At 42.2% G+C, this 14,864-nt stretch overlaps 2 non-coding genes across 2 annotated transcripts; both read right to left on the minus strand.

The window, feature by feature from the left end:
• Positions 1 to 4,656: 4,656 nt before the first annotated feature.
• Positions 4,657 to 4,769, minus strand: LOC140302646 (U5 spliceosomal RNA). The gene has a single exon (XR_011915097.1). It is a non-coding gene; the product is annotated as a U5 spliceosomal RNA (small nuclear RNA).
• A 411-nt stretch (positions 4,770 to 5,180) lies between these two features.
• On the minus strand, positions 5,181 to 5,363 carry LOC140302529 (U2 spliceosomal RNA). Its single transcript, XR_011914992.1, has one exon. It is a non-coding gene; the product is annotated as a U2 spliceosomal RNA (small nuclear RNA).
• Positions 5,364 to 14,864: the final 9,501 nt, after the last annotated feature.

The raw sequence follows: 14,864 nt of genomic DNA on the forward strand, positions 1-14,864 counted from the left end.
CAAAATGGTTTAAACCTTATTGTTGTCACAGTTCCCAGAGACGTTGTAATCGTTGAGGATTCTATATTCACCCCCTCATTAGAGGCACGTGTTGCAGATTGATGACACTGAATCTTCTTCTCTGTTCATTGCTGGCATCATTCCCAGCATCGTAAGTGTTCGTGGCATTGTTAGCCTCTTCTTTTGGATCTTGATATCGAGCATTTCTGGTTTGTCAGTCCTCTCTCTTCGTTCACCGGAGTCTTCGTCTCTTTGTCCTTGAGTTTGGTGATTTTTTCTTCTTTTGATGCCTTGACACAGTGTGACAGGTGATACCACGTGGGAGATCCTTTAACTTGGACTGCTGTCCCTGTGCTGCGAAATGGCTGTGGTGCTCAAATGGTCTCTCCTTCATCATATACACAGTTATTTATACATCACCTTCCACCATGAAGCGTTGTCCCTTTTTGTTTCTCTCTTTGTTCTTAAAATGCTGTTATGCATGTCTAAACCAATCCATTAAATTAGATCATTTTGGCAGTAAAGCGATCTACAATGTGCTTGGTCGCAAAGCTGCTCATCTGTGGTAAACAGCTCTTCAGAAAGGCATTCTTCAATTGATTTCACTAATTTTATGTAATAATTTTGTGATTTCCTACAAAACTACACTTCTTCTCCCATCTGTCTGAGTATTTAATATTGTCTGGGTCCCGTTAAAACATGTATTTTTCCCATCTAATTCCTTGTTTGCTTTAAAACAAGTATTCCCCTTTTTCTATCCATTCAGTAACCAACCAGTTTGTATGGAGTACACTGGAGCAACTTGACTGATCAGTAAAACACTGCTTTTGTTGTCACCGCAAGGCTTCCCCCGTCGGTTGTTTCACTGAGACACCACTGAGTAACTACAACTCAACACAGTTTATACACATAACATTCATATACATACTAACAAACAAACAAACAATTATTTATCGCAATTTTCTCATCTCTGTTTGAACGTAGACCCAGGTAAATATTCCTTTAGTCTTGTCATACCGACTATGGACCCATTCATTGTTTAACTTCACTGTTTTGCAAATCATAATTGAATATTACACATTGACATTGAACTTTACTGGATAAGCAGGTCTTCATTGCATTCAGCAGCCTATATGTGAGCATCTATGTGTAAGCTGTTCTTCTTTGCATTTATCAGCAGCAAGCAATTCTTCATTGCACATGCATATGAAAATGGTACAACAATTCCAATGCGTTAGCGAAACCTTCTATATCAGGAGTGTCCATCATGATGCTGGGAATAGAACCTCTTTCCCAGAATAGTTCATTACTCAACTCATCATAACTCCGCAATGAGCACATTTCAAAGTATCATTCCTCTACATGTATTCAAAAATCTATGTGTAAATGTTTAATATTTCTTATATTTGTTGATGTCATTCTGTGTGCATGTGGCCTAAACCCAATCTCTGTGTGGCAATTTTAATTTAAACAAGTTGAACTCTGCCTCTGATCATTTAAAAAAGGTGTGTACCAATATCAACCTTTCTCAGGTAATTACTGATCCTACAAAACCAATCTTAAGAGATCCTTCAAGGTTGTCCCTGATTGGCTCAATCTTAACAAATCAAAGGTAGAAAATCCGCAGTATCTGAACTTGGTGTTAGTTATCACTGCTCAATAGCCTGTATCAGAATTGCAAAAATGAAAACATTAGGTCCACGCTTGGTATCCAGATCCTGAAACATCTCCATGAGCAGGATTTTTTTTTAACTGATCTGTTGAATAGTTATACTCATGACACTGTTAAAATCCCAGATGAAGATCTAGCACTTGACCATTTTTGTAAATCTTCTAATTCCATAGTTGATAAACACGGCCCTTTTAAAAAGTATAGAACTTAGAACAGGTCTAGTCCCTGGCTTTCGTCAGAACTGTCTTCTTTACTTAAAAAATAAATAAACCTTGGATGCTAGCTGGGCATATGAGGGACCCGGGTCATTGCCTTGCTTTTAGGAAGCTTAGAAATAAAGGTACAGCAGAAATAAGAAAGGCCAAGTCTGATCATTATCTAAATTTGATTCCCAGAGCTTACTCAGATTTCAGAAAAGTCTGTCCTACTGCTCCTGTTTTTAATTAGACTTCTATGCCTTCGCAGTCGCAGCTTTGTCACTCCTTTTAAGCTTATTGTATGTTCTAAATGTTGTTTTAATCGTGTCTTCAAAAGTTTTTTTTTTTTTTTGTCTCAGCTATTGTATATGAGATTATTTTCTCCATTTATCTCCAAGTTTAAATAAATGTTATTACTAGTGTGGCACTTTCTATGTCAAGGGGACAGTGGTGGTACTCTGTATGGTTATTTTAGTCACACCCTATGTTCTCATGTTAGCCGTTGTTTTCTTCACTGAGGTTGAGATGAACCCCCTTCTGTTGAGAGAATTCCCCTTTGTAGTCAGACTTTTGCCTCAGAAAACAGTGGTGGGTAAATAATCTTTCCCTACTTCTGAAGGTCGTGGTACAATGTGATAAGTGAATCCAAGAAGTCCTTCAGCTGCTGTGGGTGATGTAAGTAGTACCTGAAATGGACCTTCCCCCCATTGGGCTGGACCAGTTCTTTTTCTTTATCACTTTGATGATGATCCAGTCCCTGGGTTTTACTGTCTTCAGAGATTCCTTCACCGGTTCACCTGGAACAGACTAAACAGAAGAGATCTCTCTACTTGTTAATATTTGTATACTGCTAAGGTTTCTTCTCTTTTTCTTTTTTTCTTCATCATGTCAGTTGATGACTGTGTTTTGACTGTGGGAGTACAAATGGTCTTCCATACCTTTTCTCAAATGGAGTTCATCTTGTGCTAGTTGGAGGATGCATTTTTAGGATGGTAAACAGTAAACCCAATATTTCCCATTTCTTCCATGATTTTTTTCAGTCTTGACTTAATTATTCCATTGTGTCTCTCCACGAAACCTGCTGATTGTGGATGATATGCACAGTCGTTTCTAAGGTCTATTTTAAGTTCTTTGCCATCAGTGAGATGACGTTGTTTACACAGTGTGTCAAATTATCACTGAAGATCTTTTCAGGAATTTCAAATCTAGAAATGATTTATTTTACCCGTGCTTTTGCTACTGAGAGTGCATCGGCTTGTGCACATGGAAATATTTCAGTCCATTTGGTAAAAACCTCTGTTGTCACTGAGCAGAATCGTTTCCCTTAACATTAATTTAGTTCAATGAAATCTACACAATAATGAAATAATGAAATCCAAACAAATATGTTGAAAAAGATACACTGGCTTAGGGAATTATCTTCGTTTTGGTCTTAGATTGCCCTGTTGATTGTATTTTGCACATATTTGACCTGCTAGACAAAACTTTATTCATTTACTTATTCTAAAAAGAAATGATTTTAGACCTGGAACGATCCATCTTTTATTTTTTATGGAACTCCAAATGGGAAAGGTTGAGGAGGGAAGTACTGAAGAAGCCAAAAGTGAAGGGAGGGAAAGCAGTACCAGATCTGTATTTGTTTTTAGGAAGTCTCTTTACCTCTGTCCAATTAAAGTGTGCAATTAACCCATCCAAAAACCCAGCGGCAGCTGCAATGGCAAGATTATGGATGGGGGCCTACATGAGAAGATTACGACTTTTACCATCAGACCTGAAAGTACCTGTGTCTTTTAATCTAACAAAAAGTTATGCTTTTATAAAGACATTTTTAAACCATTTTAATTTAGAACAAGAAGATGTACAAGTTTTAACGTGCCATCGATCTTTGCTCTCTGTTGTGCAGGAGCAGGCCCCAGTGAGTCCAGTGCGTGGGCTCACTCTTGGCGAGCCCTCAACAGTTTGGCGCAGTGTGAACCTTTCAGCTCTTCTGAACAGACTTTGGGATTTGTCATGGATGGTGGCTCACGAGATTCTCCCAGTCAGGTCATGCACTCCAGGGGTATGTCGGCGACGGCCACCTGCCCCCGTCCAGGTTGTGGCGCGCCTGAGACGGTGAGGCATTTCTTCTGGGAGTGCAGTGCTGCTGTGGACTTGTGGGCAACAGCCGACTCCTTAAATTTCCCGTACTTACCAGCAAGAGAGGTCCTGTCAGCACAACTGGTGCTTTATGGGGTGAGTCAAAATCAGAACCTCAGGAAAGAGGAATTTGTCAAAAGGTGGCTCACCCTGGCCGCCATCAAAGACGCCATATGGACCTCAAGAAACTTGCTGGTAAGAAGGCACAAGCAGATTCCCCCCGTGGCTGTGATCCAGATGGCAGTAGCAACAGCCCAAGAGGCTGCAGGCCAAGGACGCAGCCACAAAGAAGCATCGCCTCTGTGCTCACTCGGACGAAGGAGCCGGAGTCACACGAAAAAAAGGTCCAAGCAATAGCAGAAGGCAGAGAAGCAATAACTGTCCACTGGTTCACGTCCGAGGGCCCTTCCTGGCACAATGCGCACTTGTAGCGGTGTTCTTTTTATGGGTGGCCAGAGTGTCACTTTGCACCTCCGCCCACCCGCTGCACTGAGCACTCTTCAGCCCTTAAATGGCATAACTTTGCACTCCCGCACGCTCCAGCGAGCACCAATCAAGCAACATCGGCACAGTCGCAAGTAAGGCAACTCTACTCAGAGAAGTCACTCTGCACAGTAACAAGATTTCTTTTTCACAGACAGAAAGGGCTTCACCCGCAAAGGTAAAGCCTGCCAAAATTAGAAACAACTCATTAGTGCTGCTCTCCACGGAAGTGTTTCGTAAAAGGCGAAAGACTTGTACGTTATGAAGAGAAACCAGAGTACGATTATCCATCACTGCGGGAGCAGGGCATCAGGCTAGTTGGCATAGCCACCTTCCCCATGGTGAGCTTTGCTTGGTTGAGACGCTTGCTCCCCCCCCTTGCTCCTCGGCTGACCAAGTAGGAACAATCGGGCCCTATTCGATGGCTGCCTTGTCTTTTACTCTGTGCAAAAGACAAGGCAGCCACAAACACCACGGGAACACCGTATTGAGGCTTTGTTCTGACCGCTCATTCGGTGTCGCGTTTCTTTCAAGCAATTCTCCCGGTTAGCCCGCAATCGGCTCGCTCCCAGAGTCGTGTTAAAGTCCACTTCGCATTCACTCTCTTTTCTCAGCAGATTAAAAGAAAGTTTCATCTTGGGCTCCCTGAAACTTCCATCCTGCACCGCTGTTTGCTTTTGCACAAGAGCAGAGAAGAGCGCACCGTTCCCAGTGGCACTGCAGTACCGGGTCGATGCTTGGAGTGAACGGAGCAAGCTCCTTTTTCAACTCCTATTCCTAAAAATCCATTTAATATGTAGTCCTCGTATAGAGGACATATCAGATATTAAACTGAGTCTTTATGGTGTTATTTCACCCATTAACACTTAAGGTACCTCATACAGTGGCTGTGATATGGTTACTTAACAAAATATCTTTACCAGACATCTCTCCTACATAACTGTTCTTCTTTCACAGCCACACCTTGTTGTCGAGAGATGTGCTACACTTAATCCATCCACACTGCTACCTACCCCACAGATGGAAAGCCTCATGATTGCATGTCAGAAATACCCATCAGTGTTTTACCCAGGCCAGACTTAACTGATACAACGTTGTACTTTGTAGAATGAGAAAAAATTTCTTCAGCAATAAGCATCTCTCGACATATGACGAAATACAGATTTTGCTATAAAATTAATTCCTTCTATCAGCCTGACTTAAAACCGTTTGTCCTCCTTATTTATCCACTTCAAATCGAGTTTGAACAATTAAAAAAATTTTGTAGTTTTAGAAAGAACAACTTAATCTTCAGCAATCAGTATAAAAAGAAGGTAAGAAAAGGTGCAAATGCCAACCATACATCACTAAAAGGTGGAGCGGAAGTATTCGGCTGCAAGTAGGTGTGAATGTCCGACCATAATTTGTAAAAAGCTGATGAGAAAGGGTGAGAATGCCCGACTATACACCATGAAATGCGGAAGCGGAGGTGTTCGGCTGCAAGAAGGTGTGAACGCCCAACCAAAGTTTCTAAAAAGCAGTTAAGAAAAGGTTTGAATATCCATCCAAACATAATCATAAGCGGGAGCAGAGCTGTTCGACTGTAAGTAGGTGTGAATGTCAGATCATAATTTGCAAAAAGCTGATGAGAAAGGGTGAGAATGCCTGACTATACATCATCAAATGCGGGAGCGGAGTTGTTCGGCTGTGAGTAGGTGAGAATCTCCGACCATAATTGCTGAAAAATGTATTATAAAAGGTAAGAATGCCGGTCGATACATCATCAAAAGCGGGAGAGGTGGTGTTCGGCTGCAAGTAGGTGGGAATGTCCAGCCATAATTACTCACAAATGGGTAAGAAAAGGTAGTATTGCCAGACCATACATGATCAAAACAGGGAGCGGAGGTGGTTCAGCTGCAAAAAGGTGTGAATGTTCGACTAAAGTTTGTAAAAAGCGGGTAAGATAAGGTGCGAATGCCCGACAATGTATGATCAAAAGAGGGAGTGGAGGTGTTCAGCTGCAAGAAGGTCTGAATGTCCTTCAATAATTGCTAGAGAAAATTAAAGAAATTTTTCGAAAATCAAACCGCACATGATCATAAGCAGGAGTGGAGGTGTTCAGCTGCAAGAAGGTTTGAATGTCCGAGCATAGTTTGTAAAAAGCGGGTAAGAAAAGGTGCCAATGCCCGAACATACACCATCAAAAGAGGGAGCGGAGGTGTTCCGCTGTAAGAAGGTGTGAATGTCCGACCATAGTTGGTAAAAAGCGGGTAAGAAAAGGTTAAAATACCCGACTGTACACAATTAAAAGAGGGAGCGGAGTTGTTCAGCTAAGAGAAGGTGTGAAAGTCCGACCATGGTTTGTAAAAAGCGGGTAAGAAAACGTTCGTATGCCCGAATATACACCATCAAAAGCGGGAGCAGAGCTGTTCGACTGCAAGTAGGTGTGAATGTCAGATCATAAATTGCAAAAAGCTGATGAGAAAAGGTGAGAATTCCTGACTATACACCATCAAATGCGGGAGCGGAGTTGTTCGGCTGTGAGAAGGTGTGAATCTCCGACCATAATTGTGTAAAAATGTGTTAGAAAAGGTAAGAATGCCGGTCCATCCATCATCAAAAGCGAGAGAGATGGTGTTCGGCTGCAAGTAGGTGTGAATGTCCAGCCATAATTACTCACAAACGGGTGAGAAAAGGTAGTATTGCCAGATCATACATGATCAAAACAGGGAGCGGAGGTGGTTCAGCTGCAAGAAGGTGTGAATGTCCAACTAAAGTTCAAATATATTAACAAAAGCGGGAGGAGAGGTCTACGGATGAGAGTGGTTTAGAATTTCCAACCATAATCTATGAAATGCGGTGAAAAAAAGTGGGTGTGAATATCCCACCATACAAGTATGGTGGAGAGGAAGCTGTGAATGGCCGACCATAGTTTGCAAAAAACGGGTAAGAAAAGGTTCGAATGCCCGAATATATACCATCAAAAGCGGAAGCGGAGGTGTTCGGCTGCAAGAAGGTGTGAATGTCCGACCAAAGTTTGTAAAAAGCAGTTAAGAAAAGGTTCGAATATCCAACCAAACATAATCAAAAGCGGGAGCAGAGCTGTTCGACTGCAAGCAAGTAGGTGTGAATGTCCTCAACGTTTTTCTTTGTTGAAATCGATCTAGACATTGATAAATATGAAGGACAAAGCAGTTTCCACTTGGTTTGAGTGAAGGAATTCATTTTATACATAAAATCCCAAATCGTGCAGAACGTATGAAAAGAAGCTTATTCTCGGATTCCTCGTCCTTCAGTGTTGCACTTTCTTCTACTGCAAAATACAATGTTTTTCTTTGTTGAAGTCGATCTAGACATTGATAAATATGAAGGACAAAGCAATTTTAACTTGGTTTGAGTGAAGGAATTCATTTTATACATAAAATCCCAAATAATGCAGAACGTATGAAAAGAAGCTTATTCTCGGATTCCTAAACCTCCAGTGTTGCAATTTACTATACTGCAAAATACAACGTTGTTCTTTGTTGAAATCGATTTAGACATTGATAAATATGAAGGACAAAGCAGTTTCCACTTGGTTTGAGTGAAGGAATTCATTTTATACATAAAATCCCAAATCATGCAGAACGTCTGAAAAAAAGCTTATTCTCGGATTCCTGATTCTTCAGTGTTGCTCTTTCTTCTATTGCAAAATCCAATGTTCTTCTTTGTTGAAGTCGATCTAGACATTGATAAATATGAAGTTAAAAGCAATTTTAACATAGTTTGAGTGAAGGAATTCATTTTATAGTAAAATCCGAAATCGTGCAGAACTCATGAAAATAAGCTTATTCTCGGATTCCTGCACCTTTTGATTTGTTCTTTCTTTTACTGCACAGTCCAATGTTGTTTTTTTGTTTAAATCTATCTAGTCATTGATAAACATGAAGGTAAAAGCCGTTTTAACATAGTTTGAGTGAAGGAATTCATTTTACAGATAAAATCCCAAATCGTGCAGAACTCATGAAAGTAAGCTTATTCTCGGATTCCTGAAACTTTAGATTTGCTCTTTCTTTATAAAATGAATTCCTTCACTCAAACCAAGTGGAAACTGCTTTGTCCTTCATATTTATCAATGTCTAGATCGATTTCAACAAAGAACAACGTTGTGGACATTCACACCTACTTGCAGTCGAACAGCTCTGCTCCCGCTATTGATTATGTTTGGTTGGATATTGGAACCTTTTCTTAACTGCTTTTTACAAACCATGGTCGGACTTTCACACCTTCTTGTAGCCGGACAATTCCCCCCCTTCTATTGATTGTGTACAGTCGGGTATTTTAACCTTTTCTTACCCGCTTTTTACCAACTATGGTCGGACATTCACACCGTCTTACAGCGGAACACCTCCGCTCCCTCTTTTGATGGTGTAAGTTCGGGCATTCGAACCTTTTCTTACCCGTTTTTTACAAACTATGCTTGGACATTCAAACCTTCTTGTAGCCGAAGAGATCCACTCCTGCTTTTGATGATGTATGGTTGGGCATTCGAACCTACTTGTTGCCCGCTTTTCATTAATTATGGGTGGACATTCACACCTTGTCGCAGCCAAACACCTCCGCTCCCTGTTTTAATCATGTATGGTTGGACATTTGCACCTTTTCTCACACGCTTTTCTCCAACTATGGTCGGCCATTCACAGCTTCCTCTCCACCATACTTGTATGGTGGGATATTCACACCCACTTGCATCCGAAGACCTCCGCCCCCATTTTTGTTGATATTTAGTCGGTCATTCGCACCTTACCTGCTGTTGGTAAACTATGGCCTTCTTGCAGCCAAACACCTCTGATCTCGCTTTTGATGACGTAAGGTTGGATATTCAGACCTTGCTTCACCTGCTTTTCACCAAATATAGTCTGACATTCACACCTTCTTGCAGCCGAACACTTCCGCTCCACCTTTTAGTGTTTTATCACACCTTATTTTTCACCGCATTTCATATATTATGGTTGGAAATTCTCAACCACTCTCATCCGAAAACCTCTCCTCTCGCTTTTGTTAATATATTTGAACTTTAGTCGGACATTCACACCTTCTTGCAGCTGAACCACCTCCGCTCCCTGTTTTGATCATGTATGATCTGGCAATACTACCTTTTCTCACCCGTTTGTGAGTAATTATGGCTGGACATTCACACCTACTTGCAGCTGAACACCACCTCTATCGCTTTTGATGATGGATGGACCGGCATTCTTACCTTTTCTAACACATTTTTCAACAATTATGGTCGGAGATTCACACCTTCTCACAGCCGAACAACTCCGCTCCTGCATTTGATGGTGTATAGTCAGGAATTCTCACCTTTTCTCATCAGCTTTTTGCAAATTATGATCTTACATTCACACCTACTTGCAGTCGAACCGCTCTGCTCCCGCTTTTGATTATGTTTGGTTGGATATTCGAACCTTTTCTTAACTGCTTTTTACAACCTTTGGTCGGACGTTCACACCTTCTTGAAGCTGAACACCTCCGCTTCCGTTTTTGATGGTGTATATTCGGGCATACGAACCTTTTCTTACCCGCTTTTTACAAACTATGGTCGGACATTCACACCTTCTCTTAGCTGAACAACTCCGCTGCCTCTTTTGATTGTGTACAGTCGGGTATTTTAACATTTTCTTACCCGCTTTTTACCAACTATGGTCGGACATTCACACCCTCTTACAGCGGAACACCTCCGCTCCCTCTTTTGATGGTGTATGTTCGGGCATTCGAATCTTTTCTTACCCGCTTTTTACGAACTATGCTCGGACATTCAAACCTTGTAGCCGAACACATCCACTCCTGCTTTTGATGATGTATGGTTGGGCATTCGAACCTACTTGTTGCCCGCTTTTCATTAATTATGGGTGGACATTCACACCTTGTCGCAACAAAACACCTCCGCTACCTGTTTTGATCATGTATGGTTGGACATTTGCACCTTTTCTCACCCGCTTTTCGCAAACTATGGTCGGCCATTCACAGCTTCCTCTCCACCATACTTGTATGGTGAGATATTCACACCCACTTGCATCCGAAGTCCTCCGCCCCCACTTTTGTTTATATTTAGTCAGTCATTCGCACCTTACCCGCTTATGGCAAAACTATGGCCTTCTTGCAGCCAAACACCTCTGATCTCGCTTTTGATGATGTAAGGTTGGGCATTCAGACCTTGCTTCACCTGCTTTTCACCAAATATAGTCGGACATTCACACCTTCTTGCAGCCGAACACTTCCGCTCCACCTTTTAGTGTTCTATCACACTTTTTTTTCCCCCGCATTTTATAGATTATGGTTGGAAATTCTCAACCACTCTCATCCGAAGACCTCTCCTCCCGCTTTTGTTAATATATTTGAACTTTAATCGGACATTCACACCTTCTTGCAGCTGAACCACCTCCGCTTCCCTGTTTTGATCATGTATGATCTGGCAATACTACCTTTTCTCACCCGTTTGTGAGTAATTATGGCTGGACATTCACACCTACTTGCAGCTGAACACCACCTCTATCGCTTTTGATGATGGATGGACCGGTATTCTTACCTTTTCTAACACATTTTTCAACAATTATGGTCGGAGATTCACACCTTCTCACAGCCGAACAACTCCGCTCCTGCATTTGATGGTGTATAGTCAGGAATTCTCACCTTTTCTCATCAGCTTTTTGCAAATTATGATCTTACATTCACACCTACTTGCAGTCGAACCGCTCTGCTCCCGCTTTTGATTATGTTTGGTTGGATATTCGAACCTTTTCTTAACTGCTTTTTACAACCTTTGGTCGGACGTTCACACCTTCTTGAAGCTGAACACCTCCGCTTCCGTTTTTGATGGTGTATATTCGGGCATACGAACCTTTTCTTACCCGCTTTTTACAAACTATGGTCGGACATTCACACCTTCTCTTAGCTGAACAACTCCGCTGCCTCTTTTGATTGTGTACAGTCGGGTATTTTAACATTTTCTTACCCGCTTTTTACCAACTATGGTCGGACATTCACACCCTCTTACAGCGGAACACCTCCGCTCCCTCTTTTGATGGTGTATGTTCGGGCATTCGAATCTTTTCTTACCCGCTTTTTACGAACTATGCTCGGACATTCAAACCTTGTAGCCGAACACATCCACTCCTGCTTTTGATGATGTATGGTTGGGCATTCGAACCTACTTGTTGCCCGCTTTTCATTAATTATGGGTGGACATTCACACCTTGTCGCAACAAAACACCTCCGCTACCTGTTTTGATCATGTATGGTTGGACATTTGCACCTTTTCTCACCCGCTTTTCGCAAACTATGGTCGGCCATTCACAGCTTCCTCTCCACCATACTTGAATGGTGAGATATTCACACCCACTTGCATCCGAAGTCCTCCGCCCCCACTTTTGTTTATATTTAGTCAGTCATTCGCACCTTACCCGCTTATGGCAAAACTATGGCCTTCTTGCAGCCAAACACCTCTGATCTCGCTTTTGATGATGTAAGGTTGGGCATTCAGACCTTGCTTCACCTGCTTTTCACCAAATATAGTCGGACATTCACACCTTCTTGCAGCCGAACACTTCCGCTCCACCTTTTAGTGTTCTATCACACTTTTTTTTCCCCCGCATTTTATAGATTATGGTTGGAAATTCTCAACCACTCTCATCCGAAGACCTCTCCTCCCGCTTTTGTTAATATATTTGAACTTTAGTCGGACATTCACACCTACTTGCAGCCGAACACCACCCCTCTCGCTTTTGATGATGTGTGGACCGGCATTCTTACCTTTTATAACACATTTTTCAGCAATTATGGTCGGAGATTCACACCTACTCACAGCCGAACAACTCCGCTCCCTCATTTGATGGTGTATAGTCGGGCATTCTCACCCTTTCTCATCAGCTTTTTGCAAATTATGATCTGACATTCACACCTACTTGCAGTTGAACAGCTCTGCTCCCGCTTTTGATTATGTTTGGTTGGCTATTCGCACCTTTTCTTAACTGCTTTTTACAAACTTTGGTTGGACGTTCACACCTTCTTGTAGCCGAACACATCCACTCCTGCTTTTGATGATGTATGGTTGGGCATTCGCACTTTTTTTTTACCCATTTTTCAGAAATTATGGGTGGACATTCACACCTTCTTGCAGCTGAACACCTCCTCTCCCACTTATGATCATGTGCGGTTTGATTTTCGAAAATTTTCTTTCATGTTCTCCAGCAATTATTGATGGACATTCAGACCTTCTTGCAGCTGAACACCTCCACTCCCTCTTTTGATCATACATTGTCGGGCATTCGAACCTTGTCTTACCCGCTTTTTACAAACTTTAGTCGAACATTCACACCTTTTTGCAGCTGAACCACCTCCGCTCCCTGTTTTGATCATGTATTGTCTGGCAATACTACCTTTTGTTACCCATTTGTGAGTAATTATGGCTGGACATTCCCACCTTCTTGCAGCCGAACACCTCCGCTTCCGCTTTTGATGGTGTATATTCGGGCATACGAACCTTTTCTTACCCGCTTTTTAGAAACCATGGTCGGACTTTCACACCTTCTCTTTGCTGAACAACTCCGCTCCCTCTTTTGATTGTGTACAGTCGGGTATTTTAACCTTTTCTTACCCGCTTTTTACCAACTATGGTTGGACATTCACACCTTCTTACAGCGGAACACCTCCGCTCCCTCTTTTGATCGTGTATGTTCGGGCATTGGCACCTTGTCTTACCCATTTTTCAGTAATTATGGGTGGACATTCACACCTTCTTGCAGCTGAACACCTCCTCTCCTGCTTATGATCATGCGCGGTTTGATATTCGAAAATTTTCTTTCATGTTTTCTAGCAATTATCGATGGACATTCAGACCTTCTTGCTGCTGAACACCTCCGCTCCCTCTTTTGATCATACATTGTCGGGCATTCACACCTTGTCTTACCCGCTTTTTAGAAACCATGGTCGGACTTTCACACCTTTTAGTAGCCGAACAACTCCGCTTCCCTGTTTTGATCATGTATGGTCTGGCAATACTACCTTTTCTCACCCGTTTGTGAGTAATTATGGCTGGACATTCACACCTACTTGCAGCCGAACACCACCTCTCTCGCTTTTGATGATGGATGGACCGGCATTCTTACCTTTTCTAACACATTTTTCAACAATTATGGTCGGAGATTCACAGCTTCTCACAGCCGAACAACTCCGCTCCCGCATTTGATGGTGTATAGTCAGGAATTCTCACCTTTTCTCATCAGCTTTTTGCAATTTATGATCTGACATTCACACCTACTTGCAGTCGAACAGCTCTGCTCCCGCTTTTGATTATGTTTGGTTGGATATTCGAACCTTTTCTTAACTGCTTTTTACAACCTTTGGTCGGACATTCACACCTTCTTGAAGCTGAACACCTCCGCTTCCATTTTTGATGGTGTATATTCGGGCATACGAACCTTTTCTTACCCGCTTTTTACAAACTATGGTCGGACATTCACACCTTCTCTTAGCTGAACAACTCCGCTGCCTCTTTTGATTGTGTACAGTCGGGTATTTTAACATTTTCTTACCCGCTTTTTACCAACTATGGTCGGACATTCACACCCTCTTACAGCGGAACACCTCTGCTCCCTCTTTTGATGGTGTATGTTCGGGCATTCGAATCTTTTCTTACCCGCTTTTTACGAACTATGCTCGGACATTCAAACCTTGTAGCCGAACACATCCACTCCTGCTTTTGATGATGTATGGTTGGGCATTCGAACCTACTTGTTGCCCGCTTTTCATTAATTATGGGTGGACATTCACACCTTGTTGCAACCAAACACCTCCGCTGCCTGTTTTGATCATGTATGGTTGGACATTTGCACCTTTTCTCACCCGCTTTTCGCAAACTATGGTCGGCCATTCACAGCTTCCTCTCCACCATACTTGTATGGTGAGATATTCACACCCACTTGCATCCGAAGTCCTCCGCCCCAACTTTTGTTTATATTTAGTCGGTCATTCGCACCTTACCCGCTTATGGCAAACTATGGCCTTCTTGCAGCCAAACACCTCTGATCTCGCTTTTGATGATGTAAGGTTGGGCATTCAGACCTTGCTTCACCTGCTTTTCACCAAATATAGTCGGACATTCACACCTTCTTGCAGCCGAACACTTCCGCTCCACCTTTTAGTGTTTTATCACACCTTTTTTTTCACAGCATTTCATATGTTATGGTTGGAAATTCTCAACCACTCTTATCCGAAGACCTCTCCTCTCGCTTTTGTTAATCTATTTGAACTTTAGTCGGACATTCACACCTTCTTGCAGCTGAACCACCTCCGCTCCCTGTTTTGATCATGTATGATCTGGCAATACTACCTTTTCTCACCCGTTTGTGAGTAATTAT

This window comes from Leuresthes tenuis, unplaced genomic scaffold (assembly GCF_036924035.1).
Source record: "Leuresthes tenuis unplaced genomic scaffold, fLeuTen1.0.hap1 SCAF_2, whole genome shotgun sequence".
NCBI lineage: Eukaryota > Metazoa > Chordata > Actinopteri > Atheriniformes > Atherinopsidae > Leuresthes > Leuresthes tenuis.